The 23,239-nt window shown below is 46.6% G+C and overlaps 1 long non-coding RNA gene across 1 annotated transcript; it reads left to right on the plus strand.

Moving 5' to 3' along the window:
• Positions 1-8,973: 8,973 nt before the first annotated feature.
• LOC134735256 (uncharacterized) lies at positions 8,974-23,094 on the plus strand. The gene is made up of 3 exons (XR_010118244.1): positions 8,974-9,227; positions 14,181-16,129; positions 22,510-23,094. It is a non-coding gene; the product is annotated as an uncharacterized lncRNA (long non-coding RNA).
• Positions 23,095-23,239: the final 145 nt, after the last annotated feature.

Below are 23,239 nucleotides of genomic sequence, written 5' to 3' on the forward strand. Positions count from 1 at the left end.
TTGCCATGAGAGATGAGGACTTAACTCTCATAGATCATACTTTCTACCTCTCATTCCTCTTGTGATTATATCACACATTTTGGTTGAATCTGGTGGTCACTGTTTACATTATGATGCTTATGCAAACATTGTGCACTACAGAGTCAAGTAGTGTACTATGACCATGCTTTCATTCTTGTAGAACCTCTTTATTTTTGCCTAGAGTTAATCATCACTTGATTTCTATTATTTATTTTCTTTAAAAAAACTATATAACATGCATTTGCCTCATTTTTTATGATTCTCTGATTCTTTACTTTGTTTTTTAATGCTTCTCTGCATGGCCCATGCACACTAGTTACATTTTTTTTCTGGGTACCCTCATCTCCACATTCCTATCTATACTGGTCATCCGTGGGCCTACTGCATAGCTGTTCCTAGGACTGCAACTACACTTTGCTCTGTTGGATCCCCTGTTTCTTAAATTACTAAATTCTGTGTCTTCCTCTTTCCTGGCTTACTCCTTTGGTTTCAGTAGCACATCCCCAGAACCTTCTGGAATAAAGGTACATAGAGATAAATATTTTGAGATCTTTGACATCTGAAAATGTTTTTATTCTGCCCTCATAGTTGACTGAGAATTTATTGAATTGGTATGGAATTCTAGATTACAAATCATTTCCCCTCAGAATTATAAACAGTTTGCTCCAGTTTCTTCCGACTTCCAATGTTGCCACTGAGATGTTCGATGCCATTTTGATTCCTAGTCCTTTGTATGTTATGTGTTATTTTTAGGAAGATTTTAGGATCTCCTTTTTGTCCTTAGAGTTCTGAAGGGTTATAAAGATGTGCCTTAGCCTGAGCCTTTCTTCCCATTCATTTTGTGGCTTACTTAGCAGGCCCTTCGATACTGAGACTCTTATCCTTTCATTCTGAGAAATTTTCTGGTATTTTTTTTTGATAATTTCCTTCCCTCCATTCTTGCTGGATGTTGGACTTTCAGAATAGATCCTCAAATTTTCTTATCTCTCACATTTTTTCCATCTTTTTGTACTATATTCTGAAGTTTTTATCAATTATTTTCTTTTTTTTTTTTTTGAAACAGAGTTTCGCTCTGTTGCCCAGGCTGGAGTGCAGTGGTGCAATCTCAGCTCACTGCAACCTCCACCTCCTGGGTTCAACCAATTCTCTGCCTCAGCCTCCCTAGTAGCTGGGATTACAGACACCCACCACCACGCCCAGCTAATTTTTTTTTTTTTTTTTTTTTTGTATTTTTAGTAGAGACAGGGTTTCACCATCTTGGCCAGGCTGATCTTGAACTCCTGACCTCGTGATCCACCCGTCTCGGCCTCCCAAAGTGCTGGGATTATAGGTGTGAGCTACCGCGCCCAGACTTTATAAATTATTTTCTATCTTTTCTTTTGAACACTTACTTTAAACTGTTCTGCTTTTTCACAGCCAAAATCCCTTTCTTGTTATGATTATTTTATTTTGCACCCTGCTATGGTTTGAATGTCTGTGTCCCTCCAAAATTTCTATGTTGGGACCTAACCCCCAATGTGATAGTATTTGTAGATAAGAACCTTTGGGAGGTGATCAGGCCATGTGAATGGAACCCTTATGAATAGTATTAGTGCCTTTATAAAAGAGACCCAAGGGAGTCAGCTCACCCCTTCTGCCACGTGAGGCCACTGCAAGAAGACACTATCTCTGAACCAGAAAGCAGGCCCTCCCCAGACACCAAATCAGCACCTTGATCTTGGATTCCAGTCCCTAGAACCATGAGAAATAAATTTCTTTGTTTATAAACCACCCAGTGTATCATATTTTGTTATAGCATCCCAAAAGTCTAAAATACATCCTATTTCATGGATAAAATGTCTTTTCTTATTTCTCTATAGATAGTATCTGTACTACTTTTGAAGATTCGTTCTGTTGTTTCCTCTGTTTTGGTCTTTTTGTTTCATGTTAGAACTTTCCATAAACATCTAGTAATCTTTGGCTATCTGTTAAGATTTCATTATGAGGCACAAATAACTGGTGGGGGGTTCTGTGTTCATGAATGTGGCTTATTCTCAGAGGCGATCTGGCAGAGAATCAGCTTATTCACTGAGGGGAGTCTCCCAGTGTCTGAACCTGAAAGTTTCTTCTCTGTGACCGTCTCATTTTTTTCCAGAGTAGGATCGTTTCCTAACTGACTGCCAGTGTTCTGGAAGCAGGTGCAGTGAAAAGCCTAAGAGTCCCACTAATGTGTGTGTGAATTCTGAATCCTTAGTCACCGTGTTCATCCCTAACCCATACTGCCACAAGGACTCTCAAGTCTCACAACCAATTCATTTTAACATGAGAAGATATCAAGAGGGTTAAGAGGTTCTCCACGATTTACCTACTAGTGTGAATTCATATCTTCTCCTTTTGCTTTTCCCTTGGCCCTTAGCTGATATCAACTGCCCTGAGGAAATGGAAGTCTGATTGGTCAGGAAGCAGGAATAGTGGGTAATTTGGGGTCCCAGATCCCCCTTAGCAGGCAAGCAGCCCAGAGGTGGGTAAAGCACGTTAGGAAAGGGTGCTGCAATCCAGGGACTAGGGCCCTGGACCTGGCTGCCAAAAGGGAGTTGAGAAAGTAGAAAAGAAAACTACTTATGCTTAAGTCGTGCTCAGAGCCAGGTCTCTATGCAAAGAGGCAGCAGGTGACCTGATTTCTCCCTCCTGCACTGCAGAGAACCTGCCCTCAAAGACCCAGAGCTCAGCTTCAGTAGAAGTTGAACAGCACTGCGCGAGCGAATCTGAGAACCCAGTCACCCTGAGAAAAACGGTTTCTAGGGGAAAACACATTCTTTGGTCCAAACAACCAACTTACAAATGATCTTTTGGACCACGTCCTGCCTGCAAACTGAGGCTCAATTCACCTTTAATGGGCCAGCTCCGGCAGTGCCAAGGGAGAGAGGCCATTAGCAGAAATGAAAAAAGCAAGAAATCTTTTAGTCCATTAGGTTAAAAGAAGATTTTTCATGCTTTATTATTTATGATTTGCGACTTCAGTTACTGTTTCCTGGAACAAATGTTATGATTCAACTTCTATTTACTGAAGCAAATAGATGCTTATCAGCAGTCATGCTACAAATCACAAAGCAGTCAGTAAGGCCTTTGGGGCTGTGGCCTCTTTTGCAATTCTTTGATGTCTTGTCAGGCAACTTACTTTCTGTGCCTCAGAGAGTTTCCAAAAGCTACCACAATCTGATGTGTGTGTGTGTGTGTGTGTACATATGTGTGTGTATATCTATATGCACTCTTTCTGTCTCTGTCTCTCTCTCTCTCTCTATATATATATATATGGCCTATAAATACAGTAAATTCAAATAATAGAGCAAAAGCAGATTTTGGTTTTTACTTTAAAAATATCATTTCACTTCCTGAAAAATTAGGAATTAGGAGTCCCAAGGATACCACATAGCATTTAGGAAGACTTGAGTGGGAGCTAAGAAAGTTCGAATGAGGGGAGGAAGAAAGTCCCTGGTCAGGCCCAGTACAGTGACTTAAGCCTATAATCCCAGCACTTTAAAAGGCTGAGGTGGGAGGATTGTTTTAGCTCAGGAGTTTGAGATCAGCATGGGCAACCTAGCAAGAGACTCTGATCTCTATTTAAAAAAAAAAAAAAAGAAAAGAAAGAAAAGAAAGCCTGGGTCAGCGGCCTCAGTGAACCTGGAGGATGCTGTGATCCTCTTGGTGACGTCCCCAGGCTCTGCTTCAGGATGACAGCATGGTCTCCTGCACTGTAGCTCAGTCTGAAATTTTCAGTTTTTCTTTCAAGTTCCGCTTTTTCAGTCTTCAAGGGGGATGGAGGAGGTGGCCTGAATAAGACATAAATGAAAGAGGAAGTGTCTCAGCACCAACCAAACGTAAAACAGCGACCCACTTCACTTGTGACCTCTGCGGAAATACTGAAGACGTCCTCTGTGTCCTTTTAGACTTTCTGGGGGAGGGGACAGCTGCTGCCCAGAAGCAAGCAGCTTCCTTTTGGCCAGGTCAGTGCAGGGAACCAACAAAGACAGGGACCTGTGGCCAGAAGAAGCACAGCCACAGCAGGTATCTAATTGGACTGAGCCAGGAAAGGCCTTCTTGCCCTTAGGGACCCCTCAAAGCTTCTTTCCCACAAGCTGGAAACTGCTTGGCTCACTGCTGTGCTAAATGCAGGTGCCAGCCGAGGGGGTTACCCTAGGACCATGAGCCATTAACAGCTTGTCTCAAATACACTTCTCCAAGGCAGTCAGCGACTCCCCACTGAACACCTGTGGGTTCCTGCTGGTGCTAACTTAGGCACAGGGCTAGCAGGTCCCTCCCCTGTAGCAGATGATGAGAGCAAGTGTGGTGCAGGAGGAACTGGAAAGAGAGCGTCGTCAGAGGCGGCACTTGCGTGGATTAAAACCATATATTCTTGTGCAATGTAAAATTGCCAACTTGCATCAGCATAACGAAGGACACACTTAGAATAGAAAAGCTGAGGAGGACAGAAGAATAGGAAGAAGCGCAAAATCATGCCTGGTCCTTTTGCCCAGAAATGACCCATGTGAACCTTGGCTGAACTTTTAGACTTTTTCGCGGTGCACATTTTTGAACACAATTTGACAATGCGGGACCTCTAGAATTGTACATTCTAATTTTTCGTCCATTTATTTCTTATTCCAGAAAGAATCCATATATAAGGATAGCTCATCACAGTGTTGTTTTTAATTGTGAAAAGCTGAAAACTGGATGCTCGCCACTAGTGTTTATAAATAAATTCAATAAAATTATGCTCTCACAATAAAATATTATGTAGTCATTTAAAAGAACAATCTCATGCTCTGCGTGTTATCATGGAAGGATGTCCACAAGGTCTTGCTGAAATTTTTTTAAAAGTCCCAAAACAGTGTATATATAATTTGAGACTATTGATATAAAAATATGGCTGTATATGTGGGTAAAAAAGGATGTTTGGGCTGGGCACGGTGGCTCACACCTGTAATCCCAATCTTTTTGGGGCTGAGGTGGGCGGATCACTTGAGGTCAGGAGTTTGAGATCAGACTGGCCAACATGGTGAAACCCCGTCTCTACTAAAATATGAAAAAAAAAAAATTAGCTGGATGTGGTGGTGCATGCCATGCCTGTAATCCCAGCTACTCCAGATGCTGAGGCAGGAGAATCGTTTGAGCCAGGGAGGCGGAGGTTGCAGTGAGCTGAGATCTCACCACTGCACTCCAGCCTGGGTGACAGAGCGAGACTCCATCTCAAAAAAAAAAAAAAAAAAAAAGGATGTTTGCCAAAATGTTAATAATGGTTGTCTTTAGAAGGAGGGCTTTTTGTGCTGTTTACTTTCTTCTTGATTTTTTTTAGCAATTTTTTTTGCAATGAGCATTTGCTAGTTTTATTTTTTTTTATTTTTTTTTTATTTTTTGAGACGGAGTCTCACTCTGTCGCCCAGGCTGGAGTGCAGTGGCGCAATCTCGGCTCACTGTAAGCTCCGCCTCCCGGGTTCACGCCATTCTCCTGCCTCAGCCTCTCCCAGTAGCTGCGACTACAGGCACCCGTCACCATGCCCGGCTAATTTTTTGTATTTTTAGTAGAGACGGGGTTTCACCTTGGTCTCGATCTCCTGACCTCGTGATCCGCCCGCCTCGGCCTCCCAAAGTGCTGGGATTACAAGCGTGAGCCACTGCGCCCGGCCTAGTTTTATATTTTTTAAACTATTTACCTTGAAAAATTATGTAAATCTATACTTACCATATAAAATACATTTATTTTGTAGTGAGTGAAAATGAGGGTTACAAAATATATACATAGTATAATATCATGTTCATATTTTATAGTTTTATACATAAATTTACATATTTTAGTTTAAGTGTTTATAAATACAAAAATACATTCACACATTTGAACATATATAATATGCATATACATTTTACATGTATATATAAAAAGTTTTAAAACATATATTTTTATTTTTTAAGATTACTCTTTTTTTCTTCTCTTTTTTTTTTTTTTTGAGACGGAGTCTCACACTGTCGCCCAGGCTGGAGTGCAGTGGCACGATCTTGGCTCACTGCAACCTCCACCTCCCAGCTTCAAGCGATTCTCCTGCCTCAGCTTCCCAAGTAGCTGAGGTTATAGGCGCCTGCCACCACGCCCAGCTAATTTTTTGTATTTTCAGTAGGGACGAGGTTTCACTATGTTGGCCAAGCTGGTCTCAAGCTCCTGACCTCGTGATCCACCCGCCTCGGCCTCCCAAAGTGTTGGGATTATAGGCGTGAGCCACTGCGCCTGGCCAAGATTACTCTTATATTTTGAATAATAATTGTATTTCCATTCTGGGGAAAAGAGTAATATTTTGGAAACCAGGCGCAATGGCTCACACCTGTAATCCCAGCACTTTAGGAGGCCGAGGCGGATGGATCACCTGAGGTCAGGAGTTCGAGAACATCCTGGCCCACATAGCAAAACCCTGTCTCTACTAAAAATACAAAAATCAGCCAGGCGTGGTGGCGGGCACCTATAATCCCAGCTACTCGGGAGCCTGAGGCAGGATAATTTCTTGAACCCGGGAGGTGGAGGTTGCAGTGAGCCAAGATTGTGCCACTGCATTCCAGCCTGGTGGACTGAGACCCTATCTCAAAAAAAAAAAAAAAGGTACAATTTTGGGCTAAGTCTTGGAGGGGTAGGGACGGCCAGTCCAAGGCAGCCCAGGCTGAGGGCACAGCACGTACCAAAGACACAAAGCCACAGCAGAGCAGGGCCACACGTGGCACACGCTGCTCCTGGCACCTGATAGCAGCAGTGTTCTGTCCTCCTGGAAACTCTCCTCTTGCATTTCTGGGTCACTGTTCTCTCCGGGCTGCCCAGTCAGCCAAGCAGGCACCTGGGCACGGAGGGGCCCTGAGGGATTGAGGCTGTCCCGGGTAGGGGCTCCGTGAGGGGGAAGCCGACCTACTTTACAGTGTTCCTGAGGCTCAGGCCCGTGTGCCACTGAGAGGGCACGAACTCCATGGTCCGTGGACTGGGGTTCAACTGAGGCATCACCAGCTCCTGGGTGGCCCTTGGCCAAGGCACTTTACCTCCCTGGGACTCAATGTGTTTATCCAGGGGTATGAACAGTAAGAACCTCTGGCCCACAGGCTTAATGAGAGAATTAAATAAGACTCGGGAACAGCTCCTTTCAACTAACTGTTTATTACCAGTAGGTGCCCAATAACCAGGCATGGCAAAAGCCCAAAGGCAAAAACACAAAGCCCTGACATTTAACAGGTTCTTTTTTTGCTAAGAAACCAGCGCTGGAGACAAGTACTTGTGATATATCCTCGTGATTGGACGTGTTGGTCACAAGTTCTAATTATGGAAATGCCCACTGACAAAAGGGCCTGTTGATGTGAGTCACTATGGTTGGTTTAACTCTCTAGGCCTGGGTTGCTCCTAGGACTCATTTGCAGATATATCCATCTATCTAGCTATCTTTTTTTTTTTTTTTTTTGAGACAGGGTCTCACTCTGTCACCCACTCTTCACTCTGTGAAGTGCAGTGGCACAATCAAGGCTCACTTTATCCTTGACCTCCTGGGCTCAAGCACTCCTTCCGCCTCAGCCCTCTGAGCAGCTAAGACTATAGGTGTGTGCCACCATGCCCAGCTAATTTTTTTATTGTTGTTTTGAATTGTAGTGTAGATGTCTCACTATATTATCCAGGCTGGCCTTGAATTCCTGAACTCAAGCAATCCTCCCACCTCGGCCTCCCAAAGTGCTGGCACCTGGCATGAGCCACTGCACCCGGCCCATAAGATACATATGTTTTTATTAAAATAATGCAGTGATTTGTTTTGTTTTGGTTTTTGTGTTTTTTTAGAGATAAGGTCACATTCTGTTGCCCAGGCTGTGCACTCACAGCTCACTGCTACCTTGACCTCCTGGGATCAGGCAATCCTTTCACCCCAGCCTCCATGTAGCTGGTACTACAGGCATGTGCCACCACACCTTGGTTAATCTTAATTTTTTTTTTAGAGATGGAGTCTTGCTATGTTGCCCAGTCTGGTCTTGAGCTCCTGGACTCCAGTGATCCACCCGCCTCAGCCTCCCAAAGTGCACCACCATGCCCAGCTACGTTTGTATTTTTAGTAGAGATAAGGTTTTTCCATGTTGGTCAGGGTGGTCTCCAACTCCCGACCTCAGGTGATCTGCCTGTCTCGGCCTCCCAAAGTGCTGGGATTACAGGTGTGAGCCACTGAGCCCGGTTGCTACTTGTTCTTATTGTGCATTTATACCCTGAAGAAATGGAATCTGCCATTTGCTGTAGCAGCGATCCAGAAAAACAAAGTGTAGTTGTTGGAATAAAACACAACTAACTGACATTGAGTGTCACCTGGGGGTGACCCAGCACAGCAAGAATGGAGCAGCTTAAGCAGGTGTGGTGGCATGCACCTGTGGTCCCAGCTACTCAGGAGGCTGAGGTGGGAAGATTGCCTGGCCCAGGAGATTGAGGCTGCAGTAAGCCAAGATCATGCCACTGCACTCCAGCCTGGGCAACAGAGCAAGACTCTGTCTCAAAAAAAAAAAAAAAAAAAAAATCAAAGAATGGATCAGCCTCGTATCATCCAAGCTGATAGAATGATGTAGAAAAACCCCAATGGCTTTGTATTGAATCGTCACCCTCAGAGGGCTGGGGACATAGGTTCATAGATCAGCACCTTCACTCCCGGGAGCCACGGGAAGACAATTCCTTTTCTTTTTTGAGACAGAGTTTCACTCTTGTCACCCAGGCTGGAGTGCAGTGGTGCAGTCTCGGCTCACTGCAACCTCCGCCTCCTGGGTTCAAGCGCTTCTCCTGCCTCAGCCTCCCAAGTAGCTAGCATTATAAGTGCCCATCACCACGCCCAGTTAATTTTTGTATTTTTAGTAGAGATGGGGTTTCTCCATGTTGGCCAGGGTGGTCTCGACCTCCTGACCTCAGGTGATTCACCCGCGTTGGCCTCCCAAAGTGCTGGGATTACAGGCGTGAGCCACCATGCCCGGCCGGGAAGCCAATTTATAACAAGTTTTCTTGGTAAACATGGGTAATTAGTTGACGACCCTAATGGTCCCTACCCCTCAAAGTTTGGTGCGTCCTCTCTCTCTCTCCCAGCCGTGTGAGGACACAACACGAAGTTGGCCATCTGGGGACCAGGAAGAGAGCTCTCCCCAGAACCCAACTATGCTCGCGCTTGAGTTTTGACTTCCTAGCCTCTGCTGTGAGTGATAAGTGCTTGTTGTGTAATCCACCCAGCCTATGATACTCCGTGATGGCAGCCCAAGCTGACAACTTGGCAAGTACATCTCCACAATAAGATCCGAGCCGTCTCAGCCTGGAAGTTGGTGCTTCCAGATGGCACTGAGGAGAATGACCAAAGTTTGTCTCTCTTTTTTTTGAGACAGATTCTTGCTCTGGCTGGAGTGGAATGGTGCGATCTCACCTCACTGCAACCTCTGCTCCGCGGGTTCAATAAATTTCTGGTGCCTCAGCCTCCCGAATAGCTGGGATTACAGGCATGTGCCACCACACCCAGCTAATTTTTGCGTTTTTAGTAGAGATGGGGTTTCGCCATGTTGGCCAGGCTGGTCTCAAACTCCTGGCTCCAGGCGATCCACCCACCTCGGCCTCCCAAAGTGTTGGGATTATAGGCGTGAACCACCACACCCAGCCCAAAGTTTTTCTCTTTGACCTTTCATTTTGTATTGTGGATCAATCTCCTCACCCTTTTTTTTTTTTGAGATAGGGTCTTGCTCTGTCACCCAGGCTCAAGTGCAGCGGCGTGATCACAGCTTATTGTAGCCTCAGACTCCCAGACTCAGGCAATCCTCCTGCTTTAGTCTCCTGAGTAGCTGGGACTACAGACGTAGGCCACCACACCCAGATAATTTTTATTCTTTTGTAGAGATGGGGTCTCATTATGTTGCCCAGGCTGCTCTCATACTCCTGGGCTCAGGTGATCCTCCAACCTTGGCCTCTCAAAGCACTGGGATTATAGGCGTGAGACATCACGCCCGGCCCTAACCCCCTTTCTGATTGACACGTTCTTAAGGTACCTTACAAGAGGTTAGAAGTGTTTTTATAAATATACCTTTTTTTTTTTTTTTTTACAAACTTCAGTTGTAACCAAATATTGCTAAAGAACCCATTCTGATCTCTTAAGGTATCTTTACATTTCTTTACGTTAGAACTTTATATTTCTTCTAATCCATATGCATTGGTTTTACAGTTTTACAGTTTTGTAATTGCCAAAACTATACAGGATTCTCAGTCACATCGGAATTTCAGATGAACAATGAGTAATTTTTTAGTATAAGCATGTCCCATAAATTTCATGGGATATACTTACATTAAAAGTGATTTGTTATTCATTTGAAATTCTAGTTAACTAAGCACTCTATTTTTATTTGTAAAACCTGGCCACCCACTCTCCAAGGGAAATCCTAGTTTTCTATTTCCAAATCGGTGGAGGTGGTGGTGACCTCATGATTGCTCATATAACCTACCCACAGTTTCAAGAAGGAAAGAAAGGTAATTCTGTGTGCTAAAAAGACACATACCACACAAATAGCAAATATGTCCCCATGCAAGGCACAGTGCTGGATGACTCATGGAGAGTGGTGTCTGGTCAAACGCAAGCCCTCGGGCGTGGTGGCTCATACCTGTTATCCCAGCACTTTGGGAGGCTGAGGCAGGTGGATCACATGAGCCCAGGAATTCGAGACCAACCTGGACAACATCGGAGAAACCCCTCTCTACTAAAAAAAAATACAAGAAAATTAGCTGAGAGTGGTGGCACATTCCTCAGGGCAGGAGGCTGAGGTGGGAGGATCACTTGAGCCCAGGAGCCAGGAGGTCCCGGCTGCAGTGAGCCGTGGTCACGCCACTGCACTCCAGCCTGGACAACAAAGTGAGACCCAGTATCAAAAAAAAAAAATTAAAATTAAAAAATAATAAAATAAAAATGTAAAAAATACATATATGTGTTGATCTACAGATTAGATGCATTCAGAGAAATTTACCTGAAAATCAGTTTCTGAAAAGTAAATTTATTTCCCTAGCTTTCAGCAAAAAAAAATGAGCATACTAGGCTTTCGTCCTCAATCTGCCAGTTTATCATTTGGTCTTTGGCAAGTGTATAAACTACAAACTTCACTGAGACTCAGCTTTCTCATCTGTCAAACGTAGCCCAAATGGCTACCTTTCTCTCCAGCCAATGCCAGGGGAAGTGCTTGGTGAGGAAGGGGTAAGCAGCATGACAGGCCCTCCAAGATGGCCCCAGGGCATCTGTGATCTCCCTGTTCCGTTCTCAGTAAAATGAATGTAGATCAAGCAACTCCTAGGTGTGAGCCATTCTGAAAGGGGCTGTGGGATAGAATACATCCCTGCATCCCTTGAAGAGTTAGACTCCACCTGGAAAGATAGGACATATGTAGTCATCTGTTACAGTGGTAGCCCCCAGTGAAATGCACCTCCTGGTATTCATGCCCTCTATAGATCACTCCACTGAATCTGGGCTGCCTGAAACAATAGAATGTGACAGAGGTGATACTGTGCCAGCTGTGCCAAGGGGCACACGTGGAGAGGCTCACTTCAGGGTGCTGGATGAAGAACAGGGCAGGAGGCTGGGCACAGTGGCTCACGCCTGTAATCGCAGCACTGTGGGAGGCCGAGGCGGGTGGATCACCTGGGGTCAGGAGTTTGAGACTAGCCTGGCCAACATCTCTATTAAAAATACAAAAATTAGCCACGCATGGTGGTGGGCACCCATAATCCCAGCTACTCGGGAGGCTGAGGCAGGAGAACCATTTGAACCCAGGAGGTGGAGGTTGCAGTGAGCCGAGGTTGCACCACTGCACTGCAGCCTGGACGACAAGAGTGAGACTCCATCCCAAAAAACAAAACAAAACAAAACAAAAAAACAGGACAGGGACAGATGCTGGGCTTTGAAGACTGCACAAGCTCTAGGGCTACGCCTTAGGAAATCTTGGTGGATTCCACATTTGTAGTCCTGGGAACCCTGAGCCACCATGTAACGAGCCTTACTTTCCTGTTGGAGAGGCCACGTGGAGAGTGAGAGTTCCTGAGACTATATGGAGGAGAATGAGAAGCTCAGCCAGACATGTGCCCATGTTCAAGCTGACCCAGCCACCCTCTGGACTCCGGAGCTACACTGGCGGGGACCCCTGACATGGGGGTGGTGAAGGCACATCTTCAACTCATTCTTCGGTGTGCAAGAGGCAAGTTAACATGGAACTCATTCTTGGGCATGCAAAAGATCAGGAATGTTTAAGCAAAGCGACCAATGTCTCCAGATGAAGGTGATGCTTTCCCCAGACAGGGAACAGCACCCAGTATCCCCTGTTTAAATTCCAGACCCACAGATTTGTGGGCAAATAGCATTTTGGTTGTTTTTAAGGTACCTCGCTTTTGGGTAGTCTGTTATGTAGCCATAGGTAATAAAATCTCAAACTCTCAGGAAGAGTAAAATGTCCCTCAAAATGTTAGGAATCTGTGCCTTCCAGCCAGACAGGTTTCTCAGGGTCGAAAGCACCGACGTGCCCGGTTCTAGCACAGCAGGAACACTTCCTGTTGGGGACTCAGCAGGAACTCCCTGTGAGGGCCCCGGGTTTCTGGATCCTGGGTGGGTGTGGGGACAGGCACCCGGGCTGAGGGGCTTGCCTGTGTCTGTTCAGCCACGGCTGTGCTTCCCCAGAGAGGAAACATCATGGGGAGCCGCGTTTGAGGTGGGGGTGTCAGTGCCACGGAATCAGGGCTACCTCTACTGTGCAGAGCACCGTGACGTCCCCTACCTTCCAGGCAATAGCAAAAACGAAAAGAGACAGGCGGTAGCGAAAAGGGAGGGTAGAGTGGAGGGAAAGAGGGATAGAGGCCAAAAAAACACCCCATGAGGCAGCAAGGGCAGCTGCCAAGGCTTCAGTTAACCCAGGACAGAAGCAGGACTCGCCACCTGGCCACGGAGGCCAGAGGGCTGCAGAAGGGCGCACATGCAGAGGGGCTGACTTCAGGGCACTGGATGGAGCACAGGGCAGGGTAAGATGCTGGGCATTGAAGACAGCACAAGCTCTGACGGGGCCAGGAGGGGCCAGAATACCACACACACAGCGCCAGCAGGCCAGCACACGTGGAAGCAGCAGTGCAGGCGTCCCGCTGTGCATGTAGGCTGCTTGAGGCAGTGGTGGATCGGTGTGGGCGGGAGGAGCAGGTGGAAATGGGAATGCCAGGCCAAGGCAGCATATGGGCCAGGCTGATTGAAGGCTGGGCCTATGCCTGGTTCATCTTGGGCTCCCCAGCCCCCAGCACATAATAATAGATGCTCAATAAATGCTTGCCAACAGATGCACTTTGCTTCTAGGTCACTGGGAAACACTGAAGCTATCTCCACAGGGGTGACCCAAATGAAAGCAGTGAAAAGAATGCTGGGGTGGCCAGAGCGGCTGGCTGGAGAAGGCCCACGAGGCTTCCGCAGCCTCCCAAGGAGGGGAGGCAAGGGCAGGGCTGAGGACAGGACAGAAGGATGGAGAGAGCCTCGTCCTCAGGAAGCATTTTACCGACGGGCAGTCAGGGTAGGAGTGGATTCCAGGGGCCTGCGTGTGGTCCAGTCTCGCCATGAAATCACCATGTGACCCCAGCAAGTCACCCTGTCTCTAGGGCTCAGCTCCATCTCTGTGCATCAGAGGAGTCAGATGAGAAGTTTCCCTTTCGGTCGGACTGTGATGCTGATGTAAAGTGTGGGTGGGGTGGCGTCAGGAAGGGGAAGGAGCACCAATGGTCAAAGATAGTCTGGGGAAGATGGTGGAGAAAATGATGTGGCTGTGGGCAGAAATAGGAAGTCTCAGGATGGCGAGCTGAGCTTGGGCAGGAAAGATGACGCGTGGGCGGCTAGGGTAGCTTGGTGGAGGCAAGGGCCCAACACCACAGCAAACGGGCAGTGGAGGCAAAAAGGACAGCCAGCTTGAACATGCCTCCTGCAGCTGGGTGTGATAGGCTGAAATGCCTCCCTCCCCAAAATATATCCACACCCTGATCCCCAGAACCTGTGAATACAAGGGTCTTTGCAGATGTGATTAAGTAAGGGTCTTGACATGGAAGGAGATTATCCTGGATTACATGGATGGGCCCTAAATACAGTTCTTTTCTTTTTATTTTGTAGAGATGGAGTCTTACTATGTTACCCAGCATAATCTTCAATTCCTGGCCCCAAGTGATCCTCCTGCCTCAGCCTCCCAAAGCACTGGGATTATAGGTGTGAGCCACTGCATCTGGCCAATGCAGGTATCTCTGCAAGAGGGAGACAGAGGGACATTAGATACACCGAGGAGAAGGCCGTGTGAAGATGGAGCAGAGAGAGATTTGAAGATGCTGACCTTGAAGACTGGAGCGATGCAGCCACGAGCCAAGGAATGCTGCTGGCCACCAGAAGGTGGAAGAAACCAGGAACAGATTCTCCCTGGGAGCCTGCAGCCAGTGCACAGCTGAGCAGTATGGAGTTTAGACTTCTGGCCTCCAGAACTGTGAGAGAGTAGATTTCTGTTGTGTTAAGCTACCAAGGATTGTGCTAATGTCAGCAGTCATTGGAAATGCATACACTGGCCATCCCACAAATCCCAGGCTCTGAACTCACAGCCAGGTCCCTACCCGGGCTCCTGGTTAAGTGCTTTGGATGTGTTGCCTCTTACTCCTCCAGTGAGCCAGAGGGGAGGACCTATTAGTATCCCCACTTCCCAGAGGAGGAAAACGAGGTGTCAAGAGGTCAGATCATCTTCCCGAGGTCACGGAGCAGGTCTGTGACAGAGGCTGATTCTCACTGAGATGGGTGTAATGCCAGGGGGAACACTTCACCATTCTGCCACTCTGTCCCCAGCCATGAACATAGATTCCTAAAAATGTTATGTACACAAGGGTTTGAGTTCTGGTAAAGGAATTAGGGCCTCCCTCTCTCGGTGCCCGAAGTCATAAAAGTTATTATGTATAACAACAACATTTCAAAATCCCAACTCAGCCACGGGGTGATGGCAGGTTCTTTTGTGCTCCTCCCTCCTAACCCTGCTGTGCCACAGGGCAGCAAACTGGGACCCTAAGAAGTGGCGGCTTGCTCCAAGTCTTAAGGCTGGTCCCCTGATGTTAGAGCCAGAATCAGAAGCCAGTTCAGAATTTCCCCACCCAGCACACAGAGTACATTTTAGGAGTAAATTAGGCAGCTGAAATGTGAAAAGAAATGGGGACTTGGTCACATGATCCTTGTTATTGAAGACAGTCCCAAGACCATTGTCCAGAATTAAACTCTAAAATCAAATGAATTTTCCAAACACATGCATGCTGCCTGCCCTCCACCAGAGGTGGAAGGTGGCCAGGCAAGCCAGACTGGGCGCCACCTAGGTCACTGGAGATCAGGGGAGGACACCGGACCAGAACAGGTCCATTGGCTGTCGGGGCCCATGAGGACTCCCTCTAATGGGGCAAAGTATTGAATCCATCAGACTGGCTCCCTGCAGTGGACTGGCCAATTTGTAGAGGACCGGACAACAGAGACAGAGACACAGGGTTAAGGGGCAGAAGGGAAGACCCTGTCGCCAGAGCAGCCTTGCATTCTGGCAGCTTTCCCTCCTCACTCTTCATCCTGAAGGAAGCCTCCGTGGGTTCTCCATTCTAACCATGTCAGAGTCAGCCTCTCACGTAGCTCTTAAGGCACAAAAAAGAGTCAAATGTATACAGTAGGCAGGTCTTCTCCCAGTCCTTTTGCTTGGCATCTTTGCGTTCAGATCCCTGCAGTTGTGATTCCTTTGTGAAGTGATACACTTACGAATGCCTTACTGAATTAATTTTGCTGCCTGTCACTCTAGCAAATCCAGTCAGATTTGCCAGGGTTTGTTCTCCTCCTTACAGGTCCAGGAGGGCTCCTGGGCGAGCCAGCTTCAGGTGGAGACCACAGCACATCCCCCTTTTCGTACTCCAAAAGCCAAAAGAAGATGGGGTTGGGGTGAGGCAATCTGGGACCCCATTTTCTTTCTATTAATCTTGCCTGAATTACGTGTTGAAAAATGAATGTTAAGGCTGGGCGCAGTGGCTCATGCTGTAATCCCAGCACTTTGGGAGGCCAAGGTGGGCGGATCACTTGAGGCCAGGAGTTTGAGACCAGCCTGGCCAACATGGCGAAATTTCATCTCTATTGAAAAATACAAAAATGAGCTGGGCATGGTGGTGGGCACCTGTAATCCCAGCTACTCGGGAGGCTGAGGCTTGGACCTGGGAGGCAGAGGTTGCAGTGAGCTGAGATCACACCACTGCACTCCAGACTGGGCAACGGAGTGAGACTCTGTCTCAAAAAAAAAAAAAAAAAGAGAAAAATAAAGAATGTTAAAACCCTCACCCATTGAGGAATGTTTAATATGTGCCTGAACACAATGCTGACTTTAAAAAAAAAATAGCTATTGCTCTTTGGCTCGAGTCACAGAGGGAAAAAGAAAAAAAATTAAACAGCTATTGTGTGTTTTCCTATAGTAAAAATAGAGGACAGCTGAATTCTGTTGGGCATGGAGTTAATAATAATTTACACCTGTGGTGCTCAGCCAACCACACGGTTGTGGTGCTTGTGAATTTTACTTACAGATCCTATTAATATAAGGCTGAACTTCTCCATTTCCACCCTCCCACTTCAACCACCATCAACACGACTCCTCTCTCAGGGGACTTTTAGCTCAAATATCACTGCAGGGTGGCAAAGGTGATTCTACAGCCCGAGAATTTCACACATTAGTTTCTATTTTATTTTATTTTATTTTATTTTATTTTATTTTATTTTATTTTATTTTTTTGAGACAGAGTGTCTCCCTTCACTCCATCCTGGCTCACTGCAACCTCCGCCTCCCGGGTTCAAGCAATTCTCCTGCCTCAGCCTCCCCAGTAGGTGGGATTACAGGTGCACACCAGCATGCCTGGCTAATTTTTGTATTTTTCTTTTTAGTAGAAATGGGGTTTCACCATATTAGCCAAGCTGGTCTTGAACTCCCAACTTCAGTTGATCCACCTGCCTCGGCCTCCCAAAGTGTCAGGCGTGAGTCACCATACCCAGCCTGGCTTCCAGTTTCTTTGGGGGAAAATTGCCAAGGCAAAACCCAAATGAAACGAAGAGGATGTTAGAGAAGGAGGAAAGAAGGAAGGCAAAGCAAAGGGAGTGATCAAGTAGATAAAAATAAAAATAGCTGCCCCTCAGCCTGGGCAACATAGGAAGACCCCAATTCTAAGAAAATTTAAAAAAATTAACCAAATGTTGTCACACGCACCTGTAGTCCTAACTCCTCGGGAGGCTGAGACTGGAAGATTACTTGAGCCCAGGAGGCTGCAGTGAGCTATGATTACACCACTGTACACCAGCCTGGGCAACAGAGTGAGACCCTGTCTCTAGGAAAAAGAAAAAAAAGCTACCCCCAATTCCTATCCCATGCCTGGCACTGTAGCACTTTCTGCATTTGATGTTTAACAACAAACTGAAACTGCCGCATAGGTGTTATAGGTAAGGCAAGTGACACGCAAGGCAAGTGACACGCAGAGGGGCTGGCATTTGCCTAAGGCCACACAGCTCAGTAAACACAGAAGCCTGGATTTGAATCCAAGTCCCTCTTATGCTAAAACGCATGTTCTTGTTTACCGATCACAGAAGCACCCTACTCTCATTCTTTAAAGAATCTTACAAAATAAAAGAAAAAAGCAGCACAGCCATTCTCTAGAAAATCCATTAGCAGGCACGGTGGCTCACGCCTGTAATCCCAGCACCTTGGGAAGCTGAGGCTGGTGGATCACCTGAGGTCAGGAGTTCGAGACCAGCCTGGCCAACACGGCAAAACCCCGTCTCTACTAAAAACAGAGGAATTACCAGCCTGGCCAACATGGTCCAGCCTGGCCAACATAATGAAACTTCATCTCTACTAAAAATACAAAAATTATCTGGGCGTGGTGGCGCATGCCTGTAATCCCAGCTACTCAGGAGGCCAAGGCAGGAGAATCGCTTGAAACTGGGAGGCGGAAGTTGCAGTGAGCCGGGATTGCGCCACTGCACTCCAGCCTGGGTGACGGAGAGAGACTCCATCTCAAAACAAACAAACAAACAAATTTAGCTGGGCATGGTGGCGGGCACCTGTAATCCCAGCTACTTAGGAGGCCAAGGCAGGAGAATCACTTGAACTCAAGAGGCAGAGGTTGCAGTGAGCTGAGATCGTGCCACTGCACTGCAGCCTGGGCAACAAGAGTGAAACTCCATCTCAAAAAAAAAAAAAAAAAAAAAAAAGGAAAGAAAAAAAGAAAAGAAAATCCATTAGTTAGAGTTGAAAGCTTGAGTGATAAAACGTAATGAGTTATGTCCTATGCTGGAATCAGCAGTTTGGATCTCTTGTATTGTTGAGCAAAAAGGCCATTAAAGAAATGGAGCACAGTAAGGCTGGCAAGAAAGCACTGCCCCGCGGGGCTTCATTATAATGGGCCATGAGGGGCTTCTGGCTGAGATGTCATGTCAGATCTTGATGTCATGGATCCAGCATAACTCAGTCCTTCATGCCTTCTGGTATGGACCCTACTCAAGCCCAGGCTTTGAAACTGACCATGTTTACAACCTTTCCCCAATGAGGGCATGATCTCTTTATTCTTTCTGACTTTTTATGATGAGAAGTTTCAAACATACACAAAATTTGAAAGAAGAGAATCATGAACACCTAAGAATAGAATAACAGACAATTAATATCTTACCACTTGCTTTATTTCTCTGTCTCTGTCTCTCTCTCTTCCTCGATTTCCTCCTTGGCTTCCTTGATACCCCTCCCTGGCTTCCTTGATACCCCTCCCTCCGAGAGCACCCGCCTCTCTGATGCTCCTACTTGGACAGTTCTCTGTCCTCCTCTTGAAGCCAAGGTTTCCTGCTAGCCCACTTCTCTCCTGACTCTAGGCAGTCAGTCCCCTAGGACAGGGGTCCCCAACCTCTGGCCCACAGACCAGTATTGGTCCATGGTTTGTTAGGAACTGGGCCACACAGCAGGAGGTGAGCAGTGGGTGAATGAGGGAAACTTCCTCTGAATTTACAGCCGCTCCCCATTGCTCACATTACTGTGAGCTCCGCCTCCTGTCAGATCAACGGTGGCATTAGATTTTCATAAGAGCGCAAACCCTATTGTGAACTGCGCATTTGAGGAATCGAGATTGGGCACTGCTTATTAGAATCTAATGCTCGATGATCTGTCACTGTCTCCTATCAACCCCACATGGGACTGTCTAGTTGCAGGAAAACAAACTCACTGCTCCCACTGATTCTACATTATGGTGAGTTGTATAATTATTTCATTATACATTACAATGCAATAGTAATAGAAATAAAGTGAGCAATAAATGTACCATGCTTTAATCATCCCAAATCCACTATCCCCACTCGGCCTGTGGAAAAATTATCTTCCACAAAACCAGTCCCTGGTGCCAAAAAGGTTGGGGACCACTGCCCTAGAACAATCTCCCTACAACCCACGGCTTCAGCCACTGTGCGTGTAGCTTACATTCTGTGCTTTTATTTATCAGACCTCTCCACTGAGCTTGAGACCTGTAGATCCAGCTGCAGTTAGATACCCCAAAAGGACTTCAGACTCGGCATGTCCGTCAGAGCCTACCTGGCCCACCCAAGTCTGTTTCTTCCCCCCGGACGTCCTATTTCAGGAATGGCTCCATCCAGTTGCTCCACCAGAAACCTGGGGAGCCTGCTGGGTTTCACCATCTTCCCTCCACCTTCTGCTTCCAAGTGCTCCGTGCAGTTTTCTGCCTGAAGTATCCTTTTCATTCACTTCCTTCTAATTCCATTGCTAATGTCTGAGCTCAGGTATCTTGCTTTTCCTGTACCTCAGCAGCCCTCACTTTAGTTTTTGCCTCCGGCCAGTGGTCACCCTCACTGGGATTACTGTAATACCGCTGAGGTCATGTCATTCTGCTTCTTGTTTTTCTTTTTCTTTTTTTGAGATGGAGTCTTACTCTGTCACCCAGTCTGGGGTGCAGTGGTGTGAACTCAGCTCATTGCAACCACCTCCCAGGTTCAAACGATTCTCCTGCCTCAGCCTCCTTAGTAGCTGGGATTACAGGAGTGTGCCATGCCCAGCTAATTTTTTTTTTTTTTTTTTTTTACAGTCTTGCTCTGTCACCCAGGCTGGAGTGCAGTGGCGCGATTTCGGCTCACTGCAACCTCCGCCTCTCAGATTCAAGCGATTCTCTCACCCCAGCCTCCTGAGTAGCTGGGATTACAGGCATGCGCCACCATGCCTGGCTAATTTTTGTATTTTTAGTAGAGATGGGATTTCACTGTGTTGGCCAGGCTGGTCTCAAACTCCTGACCTCAAGTGATCTGCCTGCCTTGGTCTCCCAAAGTGCTGGGATGACAGGTGTGAGCCATTGCACTCGGCCCCACTCCACTTCTTATAATGCCTACTGGTTTTTCATGCCCATGGGATAAAAGCCAACGGTGTTGATCTGGCACGTGAGGACCTCCATGACATGTTCACTGCTCATTTCCTCAGCTTTACCTCTTGCTACTCATCCACCACCTTTCTATCTTCCAACTGGTTGGAGTTCTTGCTGCCACCCAACTCGTAAGCCCCACACACCTCAGTGATTCTGCACGTGCGGTACCCTCTGTCTAGGACTCCCTTCCATACCTGTGTCTGACTCATCTTTTATCGTAGTCTTTCATATTTTTGTTTCCCTTACTAAACAGTGAACTTTTGGGGGCGGGGATCGGGGAACTGTTTCTCCTCCTTACCCTCATCACCTTACAGAAGGCTATTCAGTGAAAGGTGCTCAATCAAAGCCAGATGATGAAAGAACTCCCGGCTTTCTTACTGACACAATGTTCCACCATCTGGCATGCAGCCTTTCCTGTGTCTTAGGTCTAGGTAAATTTAAGACATCTTTAAAGCCCCAGCCCAAACACCTTCTCTTCCACAAAAGTATTCCTGCCAGGCTGGGCAACACAGTGAGACCCTGACTCTACAAAAAAAAAAAAATAGTTGGGCACGGTGGCATGCACCTGTGGTCCTAGCTACTTGGGAGGCTGAGGCAGGAATATCGCTTGAGCCCAGGAGGTCAAGGCTGCAGTGAATTGTGATCCTGCTTCTGCAATCCACCCTGGGTGGCAGAGTGAGACTGTGCCTCGAAAAAAGAAGAAAAAAAAAAAAAAAGGCTGGGCACAGTGGCTCATGCCTGTAATCCTAACACTTTGTGGGGCTGAGGTGGGCAGATCTCCTAAGGTCAGGAGTTGAAGACCAGCCTGGCCAACATGGTGAAACCGTGTCCCTACTAAAAATACGAAAAATTAGCTGGGTGTGGTGGTGGGCGTCTGTAGTCCCAGCTACTTGGGAGGCTGAGGCAGGAGAATTGTTTGAACCCAGGAGGCGGAGGTTGCAGTGAGCCGAGATTGCACCACTGCACTCCAGCCTGGGCGACAGAGTGAAACTCCATTTCAAAAAAAGAAAAAAAGAAAAAGAAAAAAGTGTCCCTGATTCCACCTAGATGGAAGGAATTGCCTTTCTCTGAAGGGCTGGAGCATTTTATCTAATCCCCTCGAATGGTATCTTGGCTTAAGTATTTATGCACCTATATTTTCTCCCCTGCTGCACTGTAAGCATCTTAAATTCAACTCCATAAATGGATCATTTTCTTATCACCCAAAGTGTCCAGCACATGGGTGACGTAGTAGACACTTAACAAATTCAGTTAAATTCTACAAACATTTTTTGAGCACTTATGTATACCCATCAAGCTACTAGACTGAGGATTCAGAGGCAAATGAGACAAATACAGTGATCTCTGACTTCCGGGAGCTTACAGTCTAATCTAGAAGTCAGACTGGAAGACAAATAGTTACACATGTGATGACCGAGGTCAATGCAGTAGGTAAACTCTTGTAAAGCAAGCAAGGGGAGGTGTACTCTGTGCAGGGCAAATACAGGGCTGATCTTCTGCCTCTAAATGTTTACTAAGTTTTTTCTTCGTATAAAAGTAACCAATCCTCTTCGTAGAAAATTTAGAAAACAGAAAAGTGTAAAGAGGACAAAATACTTTGTGATTCCCATCACTCAGAAAAGCTAACATTTTGCTGTATCTACTTTTAGTCTCTTTGCTAACTTTGTGGAGTGACTGAAGTCTCAAATTCTTTGAACAGCCTTATTGAGATATAATTCATATGCTCCCAAACTGGAGAGCCAGTCTCCATACCGGCAAGGTGGCATTCTCTCCACTCCTCCACTGTCAGATTCTCATCACAATTTGATTGAGATTTGAATTAGATTGAGTCCGATGGGCACTCAAAGAGCTTAACAGGAGCATCTGTGTAGCAATAGCGAGTTCACAGCACAGTGGAGTGGAGGAGCTAAGAATCTACGAACAATAATAGCTTCAAAATAAGGTACAGAGATCAGGCGAGGTGGCTCATGCCTACAATCCCAGCACTTCGGGAGGCTGAGGTGGGCAGATTGTTTGAGCTCAGGAGTTAGAGTCCAGCCTGGGCAATATAGCGAGACCTCATCTCTACAAAAAAAAAAAAAAAATTAGCCAGATGTGGTTGTGCATAACTGTGGTCCCAGCTACTTGAGGGGCTGAGGTGGGAGGATCACTTAAACCTGGGAGGTCAAAGCAAAAGTGAGCTATGATTGTGCCACTGCACTCCAGCCTGGGTGGCAGAGTGAGACCCTATCTCAATAAATAATAGTAATAATACTAGTAGTGTAGAATGATTTAAGTGCCCTGAAAAAGCAATAACATGGGATAAGTACTCAGAGAAAGAACTGCTTCTAGCCCAGGATGCATAGCAATTGGGATATCCTCCTTTGAACTGGGTCTTGAAGGATGAGTAGGATTTGCCATGTGGCAAACAGAACCAGAGAGAAGAGGTGTGGGGCAAAGAAGCCATCTAGTTCAGCTAGAGTGGAGGAAGCTGGAAGGGAAGGCCGGTTAGAAAAAGGTTGATGCAGCTGGGCACGGTGGCTCACACATGTAATCTCAGCACTGTGGGAGTCCGAGGTGGGCGGATCACAAGGTCAGTATTTCGAGACCAGCCTGGCCAACATGGTGAAACCCTGTCTTTACTAAAAATACAAATATTAGCCAGGCATGGTGGCGCACGCGTGTAATCCCAGCTACTGGGGAGGCTGAGGTGACAGAATCGCCTGAACTCGGGAGGCGGAGATTGCAGTG

This window comes from Symphalangus syndactylus, chromosome 20, assembly GCF_028878055.3.
Source record: "Symphalangus syndactylus isolate Jambi chromosome 20, NHGRI_mSymSyn1-v2.1_pri, whole genome shotgun sequence".
In the NCBI taxonomy this organism is placed as follows: domain Eukaryota; kingdom Metazoa; phylum Chordata; class Mammalia; order Primates; family Hylobatidae; genus Symphalangus; species Symphalangus syndactylus.